General features: G+C 45.5%; 1 protein-coding gene and 1 long non-coding RNA gene across 5 annotated transcripts in view; one reads left to right on the top strand and one right to left on the bottom strand.

The window, feature by feature from the left end:
* LOC135921341 (uncharacterized) overlaps positions 1 to 3,022 on the bottom strand; it is a 1,279,318-nt gene extending 1,276,296 nt beyond the window's left edge. Inside the window, exon 1 of the transcript XR_011508243.1 lies at positions 2,697 to 3,022. The gene's annotated coding sequence lies outside the window, so the exon portion shown is untranslated. The remainder of the gene's footprint in view (positions 1 to 2,696) is intronic.
* LOC139049437 (uncharacterized) overlaps positions 1 to 12,273 on the top strand; it is a 70,600-nt gene that overhangs the window by 29,286 nt on the left and 29,041 nt on the right. For all 4 annotated transcript variants that reach the window (XR_011508254.1, XR_011508253.1, XR_011508252.1 and 1 more), the window contains one exon: positions 4,016 to 4,106. This is a non-coding gene — a long non-coding RNA (uncharacterized lncRNA). The remainder of the gene's footprint in view (positions 1 to 4,015; positions 4,107 to 12,273) is intronic.

Raw genomic sequence — 12,273 nt, 5'->3', positions numbered from 1 at the left:
TGCAGTACTTTCGTACTTACCTGGAAGGTGCCAAATTCATACTTTTCACGGACCATCAAGCATTGACTCAACTTCTGAGCATGGCCCAGCCAAGAGGCCGCATTGCTAGATGGGTGAACTATCTGCAACAATTTGATTTCGTAATTTCGCACCGTCCTGGCCCACTCCTCACTGACGCTGACGCACTATCAAGATTACTTGTACTGGAATCAAGCAATAATCCAGATACAATCAATCATATTAAGCTATGGGAAGGTACAGAAGAGCTCCAGTTTATCAATGGAAGGTATCACGTACCACCAACTATGATTCCAAGGATTCTTCATCTATACCACGACACCCCTGAATCGGGTGGACATGATGGCTTCTGGCGCACTTATAAGAAATTGCTCATGAGATTCACATGGCCGGGCATGAAAAACCACATCAGCCATTACATCCGCACATGCCACCTCTGCCAGGTGAACAAAGTTAAATTCAAGCAATCGACAGACGTTATGACAAACCCTGAATATTCAAGCATCCCGTTCGAAGTAATTCATTTGGACTTCGCGGAGCTCAAAAAGAAGGGGGAAGGAGTCAAGCGAACGCAAGCTTTCTTGCTCTCCATAGATGAGTGCACACGGACGATTGCGGCTAAAGCTGGCAAAGAAGACGCAAACAGCGTAATAGACCTCCTCAAAGCTGAGTGTTTTAAACACACAAAGACGCTCGTCTGCGACAACGGGCCGGCTTTTCGGAGTGCCAAATTATCAAAGTGGGCCCAGGAGCACGGCATCATGATAAAGTATTCTTCTCCATACCACCCGGCAGCAAACGGCCTAGCGGAACGTGCCATACGAGACATCAAACAGTATCTGAAGATGTATCCAGGCTTTGCCGGTGGCTGGAAGTGCTGTCTCGAGGCCGCTGTGAAGCATCACAACAGATCATACACCACGAGTTTAGGCTGCAGCCCTCATTTTGTAACTTCAGGTACAGCGCCCATACTTCCTGCAGATCGTGAGCTAGGTCTCCTAGAGAACCTCGAACTTGCGGAAGTAAGGAAAACTGTCAAAGATCTACAAGCGCCGCATGAAGCGAAACTTTGATAAAAGGCACAGTAGCGAGATACCGGACATACAGCCTGGAGACTATGTCCTTGTAAGGAAAGGAGCTGTGCCCTCAAATTCAAAATATTGCGGACCATTTCAAGTTATTAAGACTGCATGCCAGCATGGAATATTGAAGAATGTCTGGTACGCCGGAGCCTCGGGCCAAACGGAGTGCGCCGCTATTGGAAACGTATTCAAGTATTACCCCAGGAGGTGTAATTAAAAGAAATCCGGAAGAGTGAAGCGGTCTGCGCTGGACGCATGAAAGAAGACGAAGGAAGGTGCTAGGGGAGAAGTGAGAAGGAAGAAGTGGGAATAAAATGGCGGATGACACCCGTCTCACTTAGATGATGTCATTTCTGTTGCCGTTCTAGTTAGGAACGCTACAATTATGAGCATGCAAATTACAGAAGTCGCCGGTAAACGAGTAGCGAAGTAAGCTTCCGCTACATTTCTTCTGCGCTTGGCGCACACGCAGAGCCATCTTGCGGCAAACACAGAAGACCCCCTCCTCGCAATGTACGGCGCTGTCCCGATAGGTGGCGCGACACTCGCCACTTCTCCCTTTCGTCTCGTCGAGAGCATGCCGACCGAATGAGTGGGCGGTGCGTACGGGGTGAGATAACGCTGTCGTATTCCACTATTGAAGGCGAAGCTTAAGCGTCCTCAAATTTTTTGTTGATTGTTCATGCAATCGTTCGGCTTGGTCTTATGCATATGTTTCGCGTGTGCCTCTGGTTCAGCAGCAACATACTGCAGGAATCGCCACTGCGACGGCGTCGACGGGAAATGCGGTTACAGAGCTCTAGATCATGTAATGATGTCAACATTTCGTCGTTTCCTCCAATGCGCTTTGAGATACCGGCAGAGGAAGCTATTGAGTTCCATTCAGTGACATGCGTGCCTGGTATTTACTACGAGCACGGAACTGTGCAGGAGAGCCAAGTCCTCGCTTGATCGTGTTATCTCATTGACTACATTCAGTGTGTGCATATTACATGAAAACATATAATTTCGTATCGAAAAGCTCTTCTGTCACAATACGACAGCATGCGTGTCAAAGTCAGAAGCGTTCAGCTTGTCGGAGCCCTTGCCTAGATCATTTTTATTAAAAACGCACGCCATTGAAAACACGAATGACACGGCAATGAAATAGGTATTTGGAGATGACAAAGTATTTTGTACTGCATGCGTGTCCCAGGTATTGTAAACTTATCTGCCACAGCATAAAATTCACAGGCAAAGAAAGGTCGCGCAAGTCAGGCCAAATAAAGAAATAGCGGCAATAGCGTGTTTTGCTTTTAAATATATTACTTACCAAGGCCTAAAAATGTATCTGTGGTAATAGAGAAAAGGGACAAAAAATTAACAAAGTTGTACGTTTTGTGTAATTATGATGGTCGGTCCCTAGGTTGTGGCACGCACCACGCACGGGGCTGCTGCAGTTCGGCACAACAATTTACACGTGTCATTGAAGACACGACTCTCAAACCTGCGCGCAAGTATGGTGCGACAAGGGAGGGAAACAGCATAGATGACGTTCGACGAGAACGAAATAGCTCTCGTAAAAGGAGTAGCTAGCATGGGCCGAGCTCTACTCACCATCGAATGGCTGGCTACGTCTCAATTTCGGCTTGAACCTCCATCATCCAGGTCTAAGGGCAGTCTTCCTCCGTTTGTGAATCAAAGGAATGTCACTAACTCCAGCCAAGCGTTCTCGCCATGGCATCCGAACACACCGCGTCAAAGGAGGCATAATGAACGTCACACTTCCTGGTTGGGCATATCGCAACGCCAAAACGAAGAGGCGCACAGGAAAGGATCAGTCCTTGTCTAAACCGTACTGGCTAAGAACACGTAGTGTAGGAAGCGTGCAGCGCTGATTCGTGTGCGCCAGCCACCTGAAAACAGTTTTCAGACATGGTACACGACGCTACAGGACGCGCCTGAGATTGCGCGGCTCGCACACTGCAAGAACTACGCCGTTCCATTACGTGCCCATCACCGTACATTGCTTGCAAGCAGCGCCACCGGAATGGCTCGGCCTTCAACCGCTTGAGATAGGCCGGCGTTTCCAATGTAACATGCAGCAGCCGATGAGGCCGGATACGTCACGCCGGCGACGCCAGGATTACCGAAAATTTGGCCCCTGCTACACTTTGGCGTGTTTCACGTGGCTTGCATCGGCGCGGCTATGAGCTGCTGCCTCAGCGCATGCGCACACGGATGCGGCGATCCAGAGCTTTTTTTTTTGGCAAAAGCGCTAACCCAGCGTAATACCGTCAATGCATCCAAACTTTACGCCGGCCAGCTAAGCTAGCGCGCGATGAACTCTGGTGTAGCGGCTCTGGCGCTACATGCCCAAGAGGTCCCATTGCCTGTAAGAAACTAAGTGACATATCAATACAATCATTCCATCTGCTTTCTGTTTAACTTATGGCCAATGACCCATTCATTTAAGAGTATGAGAAAGACACTTAAATGTGTATTAAGCAAAATAAATGACGATGTTTGGCTTCATACAGTGAATACTCCAGTCATTCGTCTGAGCATATCCCTCTGCGCGGGCACATTTAGTTACCAGCGAAAAATCGGACAGACAGTTTAATTCGGTAACCTTGTTTCAGCAATTGAAATAGAGATCATTTGATATAATTAGAATGCTGTGTCATTTATGAACTTGTCTTAAAAAGCTTGCTGTAGCAGCAGCAGCATTTGTGACTGTTTAATTGTTCACAGTGTCATAAAATGGAACATTGCTTAAGAGTACTGATTCGTATTCACAAGCAGCCGTTAGTCATACTTAAACCGCATTGTGTATCCCCTTAAATGGTTTGAGTAAATATATGAAGCTGCTTAATAAACGAAGAATACGCAACTGGTATTTTTTACCTGACATTGTTGCATCTACTTATTTGCAGCATACAGTCGCAGCATCTTCGGAGCATATGACACCAAAATCAAGGCCGGCCTGGCGGCCTCGCTTGCCAAGGGGAAGTAGTCTGTGAATATGTAAGTAGTCTCTTTCGATCATAGCAGAAGACCTTCATTCTATGACAATGTATCGCGGAATAAAAAGAGCTAATTCAATACCGGTGCATTGCTTTATTTTTTGCATTGTATGATTCGGCACTAGTGTAATTGAATATTTTTGTTTATGCAACATTGAGAGTGCAGCTGGTCCAGGAGCGTTATTTAGATATCGACATTATTGCCTAAGTGCAGATGTGAAGAAACCCAGGAATATACATGATATACATTCAAGAATGTTTGCCGCCATATGTAAACGGAAGTGGAAACTAACTGATAGTTAGCAGATAGCTAGCAGATTTCGTTCAACCAGATGCATTGGATTTAATTGTAGTATTTCTGAAATGTGCTCGTGCACAAATACTCATGCAGTATTGTATAAAGATTCACGGCCACATACATTTTAGATTTTTCTACTGCTTCCATCTGCACGCATTATTTCCTATGTTCAGTTCCTTGGGTACGCTCCCATATGCATGCTGGATGCAGTACATATTTATAGACATTTGCAATAGACTGCTCATTAGCAACCCCAGCAGCGAGTGCTTATATATAATCGAAACGTAGTTGTCAAAATGTATGGTTTATATAGCTAGTATATAGGGTGTCGATCCCGGCTATTTGAGCCAACATGGGCATTAAAAATACAAGGCTCAAAAAGAACATGGTACAAGATATACTATTATGACAACACCTACAGGTCAGATCTCGGACGGCTGAACACCATAAGTCTTAAATTCCGATCTTACGGCACCGTTTTTTTTCACATTATTCTTCCTTGAACAGGTTCACTGAATTTATGTTAGCTCGGACATTCTGTATTGACAATAATCAACAAATAGTGTAAGGTTAAAGTCTCTGGATTAGCTATAGACTGATCTGCAGGAATTCTCTACAGGCAGTCTATGGACTTATGACCTTACACATTTTGCAGACTAGTCTAAAAGATCTATGAGTCTATAGACACTCTGTAAACTGTCTATAGATTAATGAAAATTTGTGTTTGTAGACAAATGTCTGCAGAACGTCTATAGATAAAAAGGTATACGAATATACGGCTCTACTTTTGCAGACTGAAGTGTAGAGAATGTCTATAGTCGATAAACATTTGCTTATAGACATTTTGTAGACTTCAGTCTGCAAAAGTAAAAATTTATGTAGACCGATTTTTGTATTCTGAAGTCTATGGGATGTCTATAGACAAATGTGTATAGATAGTCTATAGACACTTGCTTATAGACATTTTATATATTTCAGTCTACAAAAGTAGAACTGCTGTAGAATTCTATTCTTGTAGACTCACGTCTATAAAATTTCGATAAGCAAATGTCTTTACCCTATCTATTGACACTTGTCTAGAGACATTCCATAGACTTCAGTCTACAAAAGTAGAACTGTATAACTCTCTACACTTTGTCTATAGACATTCTGCTCATATTTGTCTACAAACGTGAATTTATTTGTCTATAGACAGTCTATAATGTCTGTAGACTCAGACATTTTATAGATAAGTCTATAAAAAGTGTATGGCCATAAGTCTACAGACTGTCTATTGATTAGTCTAAAGAAATGTCTACGGACAGTCTATAGACATTTCTCCATAAAGAGTCTAAAGATATTTATATATAGACATTCTATAGACTTCAGTCTATAAAAGTAGCACTGTATGAGTGTATACACTTTTCTCTATAGACTTTCTGCAGATATTCTGCAAATATTTGTGTTCAAAAGTGTTTTCATTATTCTACAGAATGTCTATGGTAGTCTATAGACCGAGACTTTTTATGGACTAGTCTATAATGTGTATGGCCATAAGTCAATAGACTGTCTATAGACTTTCTATATACAGTCTATAGACCCAGACTTTTATAGACTTCTCTATACAAAGTGTATGGCCATAAGTAATAGACCGTCTCTAGACCCAGTCTATATATAGGCCCAGACTATTTGTAGACTAGGCTATAAAAAGTTTATGGCCATAAGTCTATAGCTTGTCGATAGACTACTCTAAAGAAATGTCTATGGACAGTCTATAGACTTCATAGACAAATTTGTATAGACTGTATAAAAACTTTCTATAAAAACATTTTATAAGGGTCATGTTGAGCGATGCCGCAAGTTAAACGAGATAGTTTTTATAATAACTATTGTCGCAAAATGTTTGCAACGCACAGGTAATCGGCTCATGAAGCAAAGCATTCTATCAAAAGAAACTTTGGGTTGATTTCATCGTAAGCGATAACTTGCACATTACGACGAGAGAGAGACTGCAAATTTCACTGTCGAACGTGTTCCTCAGCCACCTTGATGGATCTTGCAGAGAATTTGTTACTTTTAGTCATCGTTAAAACATGCTCAGTCACAAGGCATGGCATTTTGGTCTTTGCAGAAGCGACTCACAGTGCAACAATACCTTGGCACACTCGCACCGTGGTTGCTAGCAAAGAATGCATCATGCCCCTACAGGAGATTCGCAAACACGCAGGCGGTTTTAGAAGCGCCCTCTTATTAGGCTTGTAACCCAAATTATCTTAGCAAATCAAAGCACAGTTTTGGAATGAGCGGGTTCTGCAATTACTTTCTTCATGATTGTGTAAATCAAGCTGGTGCACGCACTCTTTCTATAAGTGATTTGTGGCTATGGGACGCATGTCGCGTGGCAAGCCTCTCAAGTGCTGGATTGCACGACCTTATTTCACGTTGCGGGTACGCGTTTGTGTATGAATCATTAAACCGCTGAGATTGAGAGCTTCGGGGTCAGTGTTCAAAAGCGACAAATGGATATTCTTATTACGGCGGTGCTGTCTTAGGCTAGTTTCCAGCGTTCCGTGATGTGCGTGTACAAAAACTATCATCATGTGGGCCACGTTTATGGGGGTATGAGCCATTGCTTAAGCAGTGTTGAGCCTCGTGGGGGGGGGGGGGAGGGGGGAGGGGGGAGTATGGCTCTACAGGCGGACGACGTACAGATCACGTACAAGTACGCTGAGCCGTTCGGTGGTCTTAGCATCATAATGTGCGGCGATCTGCGACAACTGCCTCCGGTTCGCGCAAACGAGATCTTTAGGCTTGCACGCGGTGACAACAACGTGTTGAGCCCGGAGGGGAAGTGGCATGATCTCTCCTACTTCCCGTCGCGGCAGACTGTGCATCACAAGGATGTCGCGTTCTCGCCAAACCTCGCGAAAATCGGGGACGGGAAGTCCCTCCAACCGGAAGATGTACGCGTCATTCGGTTCGTCAGCGTCGATCGAGCCTTGGTCGTCGGGCCCTGTGCTGTGCGACTCTTCTACTCGAATGAGGACGATGATTCGTTCAACACCGATATTGCCATACAGGGCGTGGAAGACGTACACAAGGCTATAGCAGCTGATGTGTACCTCGGATTGAGGTCCGACGACGAGTGTGTTCACACACAGCCCATGGTGGCCGGTTTGACGCATGTGGAAATGGGCAATTTACCCCACATGATACTGCTCACCCGGGGCAAGCCCTACATGGTGACGTTCAATATCGACGTGAATGACGGCCTCGTGAATGGTGCCGTCGGTGTACTTCGAGAGATCGAAGTACAGCGAAGGCGGCAAGCGCGATGCATTGAGCATTTGGGTGAAATGTGTTATGCCACACACTGTCCGACTGGCTCACATGAAAGCCAAGCTCCTCGCGCATGCTGCTCGGAGACGGGGGACCAAGAATCATGGCGGACTTGGTCCCCATCGAGTAGCGCACCTTCACCCTCACCCTCGATAAAAAGACTGCACTGAGTTGCCAATGAAGGCAGTTCCCGGTAGTTCAAGCTAGCGCTACTACCGTATAGACTGGGGAATGAATCGTTGTCACCACCGCATGCTTTCATCCCGGAACGTCAAAGAGGGACCTTGAAGAATTTAGGAAGGGCATATTTAGGTGGATCCTCCCGGTGGACCCCAATCCCATTGTCGTTGTTGGTGACTTTAACACAGATGTGTCTCCTTCCGATGGAAAGTGGTTCTTGGCGCTTCTCGTATTAAGGTGTAGCCTTCAATGTTGCACCAAGACGTACGTCTCCACGATGCGCCATCGGTCGTGTATAGAAATAACGTTCGCTAAGTTCCCCAGTGTCGCCAAAGAGCCATGGCTGTCTATCATAGCGACCATAAAGCAATAAATACTGCGGTCATGAGATGAACGTTAGTACAGATAAACATGAAAAAGTGCGCACTTGTGCATTATTGTTTTGTTGTTTTATTATATTTTATTAATAGTTCGATACAGCTCCGCTTGTCGCCCACCTGCACAAAGTGAAATTAGATTTTTTATTTCTTTTATTTATTTCTAGTGACTTCTGTGTGCCCAGTGTGCCGTAAACGGCCATAAAGTGACATTCCGCAAAGTGGGAGTCGCGCAGGTGGAAGATCCTAAGAAAGCAGTCGCTTCAAAAGATTGCGGCAGAACCCATCTTCCGATGGCTATCGACGGTAATTCGTTAGCGTTGAATAAATATAGCGGCGCAATGTATTGGCACCGTCAAAACACGTTATGTATGACACGCGTACTGCAACGGGAACCCTCTTTCAACGTTTCGCTAAGAGCACTCGACGCCATCTAGCGTCGCCGCCGCGAAACCCGCGCGTGACCTCCAAAATGTGCGGCGCACCGCTGCGTGTGGACACCGAGAAACGCGTCACGTGGCAGCCAGCCTCTTCTCTCGCGGTTCTTTCTGGATACGGTGGGCCATCCAGTGGTACTGCCGAGGAGTCCACGCGTGGCCTCCGTGACAAGAATCGTGGCACGCTGGTGCCTGCGAGTGGTTCACTGAAGAGTGGCACCTACCCCGAGCATTCATGGCGTTGCTAACTAAATCGTTGGTGTGAGAGGAGTTTACCGATTTCGGCGCTACACTGCAAGCAATATCTTGCAAAGCACCACGGTTCTTTTTCTTCATAGAGGTCAATCCATAAGGGAGCTGACTGAACCTTTTTTAGCATCCAGAAGCAAGGCCACACGTACGTGAACCAACCTTCGGTACACCTTTTAGGCAAGGAAATTGCCCTCCCTTATATTAGAAAAAGGTGTCATGGTTTGATGTCGTAGTTTGATGTCGCGGTAGTCATTCTTTTTAGCGGTTGTTAACTTACATGTGCGCCTGCGCTATTCAATTTACGATTTAGAGCGATAGTGAGCATATCCTTACATTTTTTTTGCCTATTTGATGCTCGACGCGTGAGATAGCCGGTATAAAAGTACAATATATTACATCAGTGCTTCTGAGTAGACGCAGGTTTGAAGTCAGCGCATGTTAAGTCAACTTTTTTTTTTCTGTCCACGTCTTTCTTGTTCGCTATTTTACAATCACCATGACACCTTAATCTCATTCAACGAGTTTAGCTGATCTCGCAGGAAAATTTAATGAAAGAACAAGCCCACGGAAAAAAATCTTAGTGCCCGGCGAGAAATTTCGAAATAATTAAAATGTAGTCTTATGAACTGCTAAGCTGAGCAAAGTAGCCATATGAACTGCAAAGGCAATCTGCAATACTTGCAACTACAAGAGACTGACACGCAACGAATAGTACATGAACACATCCAGAAACCCACCGTAATGAAGTCATTCTCCTGGGAACTTGTCAAGGGACCACGTGTGATACGAGAGGACGAAGGAATAGCCTAAGGGAAGACGCATAATGAAGTGGACGCGCAAATTAGGGTTCTCCAGCACTCGTTGAAAAACAGAACAGGAAAAAGCATGGTGACGTAAGAAATAGCATATGTAATAAGTAATGAAATAAAATTAGGAAATGGGATGCACGATGGAATCACATAAAACAAATATTGAGCCGACATCAAGACATGGGCGGGCTCACGAAAGAACAATGAAATACTGCAGTGGATGAAGCAGAACAAAACGAAAGAAATACAAGCGCTCTAGTTGTGACAGGCACCAGTAAGCTTGCAGTTTATCGCCCCAACACTAATAATAATATTTGGGGTTTTACGTGCCAAAACCACTTTCTGATTATGAGGCACGCCGTAGTGGAGGACTCCGGAAATTTTGACCACCTGGGGTTCTTTAACGTTCACCTAAATCTAAGCACACGGGTGTTTTCGCATTTCGCCCCCATCGAAAATGCGGCCGCCGTGGCCGGGATTCGATCCCGCGACCTCGTGCTCAGCAACCCAACACCATAGCCACTGAGCAACCACGGCGGGTCGCCCCAACACTGAAAATATTTGCACATAGAAATGGTGACAGAGAGGCGAGGCTGATAGTGAGGGCGATGTGAATGAGAAAAAAAGTGCTCTCTCTTTTGCTATTTTGTGTTATGAAAAGTGAGGAACGGCTAGGCAGGGAATATACAGCAAGTAGAATCATAAGCGATCATGTATTTGAGTGACACGCTGTACTATATTTACACAATACCTGTACATTATCATTATCCTCAAGGTGTCATGTTGAGTTACTGATCAACCACCAGCTATTGCGATAATTTGGATATTAGCCCTCTCGGCACCCTAACCCGCCTGAACAATCAGCACTCAAGAAATTATCACAACGTGAGAAAAGTGTAAAATGGTACGCTTTTCTGTGCCTGCTCATGGATCACCTTACTACGAATCTCCTGCAACAGCAGCGCATCCTATGGTAACCTTGCAACAAATGTACTTAAACGCTCTCTCATGCGCATTAACTTTCACTATATATCGTTCGTGTGGAATCACGCAAAGGGCACAGAAAAAACCATCACACCTTGTCAGACGTATCGAAGACAATCCGTCGGAGACACCATCACTAAAGCCACTTTCCAGTGATGGCGTTCGCTAGTTTTCGCAGGATAGCTTAGTCACGCATCGCATCACATCGATCCGCTTGAGCAAGCTAATGAACCTAGTACTATAGCCCCTGCTCTTTTTTTTTCGTGAAACCACCGACAAAGCCCAACACATTCACCACTGGCCAAATCTACGCAGCAAGGCACACGTTGCTTTGCAATTCGCGCAAGTGTGTTCCGAGACGAGTCGTCTAGAGTACGGCGTTTGGTTTGCTTCTGCAATGGTGCTTCTCAAACGCAGCGCTACACCACCAAGGTCCATCAGAAGTACCCAGGTAGAATGATCGGTCTGCTCGCTCAAAGACGTCCGTCGCTAGTCCCGTCATTCAGCTTGGTCTGGCTGTCTGACGCAGCGTTTCCTGTAGTTCTTGCAGCGATGGAGTCCTCATGGCCCGCGCCGTGACCATGTTCACTCTAGTCTAACCGGGTGTGCTATGGTTCTGAAAGAGGGAGAGTTCACCACGTGCGGCGTGCGTGGTGCCCAAGCGTGATTACGGAGATTGCGCCGCTAGATGTGTGCGGTATGATTTGCACGTTACGCCTAGGCAGCAAGATCACTGGGCCCGAAACGGCACTATGTCATACTAAATATTGGAGCATTGATAAACGTCTCCCTTGGTCCAAACCCATTTTACTTCGCCCATTTATATCGCAAAACAATCAGCCGCCATGGCATACCTAAGTGGTTGCGGCATTGCGTCGGTGAGCACATTGTCACTGATTCGATCCCGGCAGGGGCTGCCACATTCCGATGCTGGCGGAACGCAAAAACGCTCATGTACCGCGCTTTGGGTGCACGTTTAAGACCCGCATGTTATAACGTTTTTCTTACGGAAACCCCCTCCCCCCACCCTTCATATGCCGTGCTCCATAGTCAGATCGTGGTTTTGTCACGGAAGCAGACTTTGTTTTATTCCAGAACTTAACCATGTGGAACAACAACAGCAGCATACAAATTTATCACATTAGGCCACGTATCGCTTAATAATAATAATAATAATACTTTATTCCTCAAAGTCACAAAAAAGCAGCGTACATAACAGGCCTGCCAAAGCCACACAGGGCTTGAGCGGCAGCGTATCTTATCATGGAAACTCTGCAGCATTGATAATTGATAACTTCTGTTGGGAGAGGGGGTAGAGGAGCGGGATGAGTGAGGCCACGAGGGAAGTCCGATTGGTGGGAACGCTTACAGCAAACGGGGAGTTCATAATTTAAAAAAAATATATTGTGGTATGATTCTTAGGGAAGCACACTTTGTACAACGGAAAGGGGTGCGCACGGTGTTGCAGAGCTGCTAAAAATTGCCACTTTAACTTCTGCCGTTCGGAAGAGCG

This window comes from Dermacentor albipictus, chromosome 9, assembly GCF_038994185.2.
Source record: "Dermacentor albipictus isolate Rhodes 1998 colony chromosome 9, USDA_Dalb.pri_finalv2, whole genome shotgun sequence".
Lineage (NCBI taxonomy): Eukaryota > Metazoa > Arthropoda > Arachnida > Ixodida > Ixodidae > Dermacentor > Dermacentor albipictus.
Note: the sequence above shows the minus strand (reverse complement) of the source record. Positions and strands in the feature narration are given on the sequence as shown.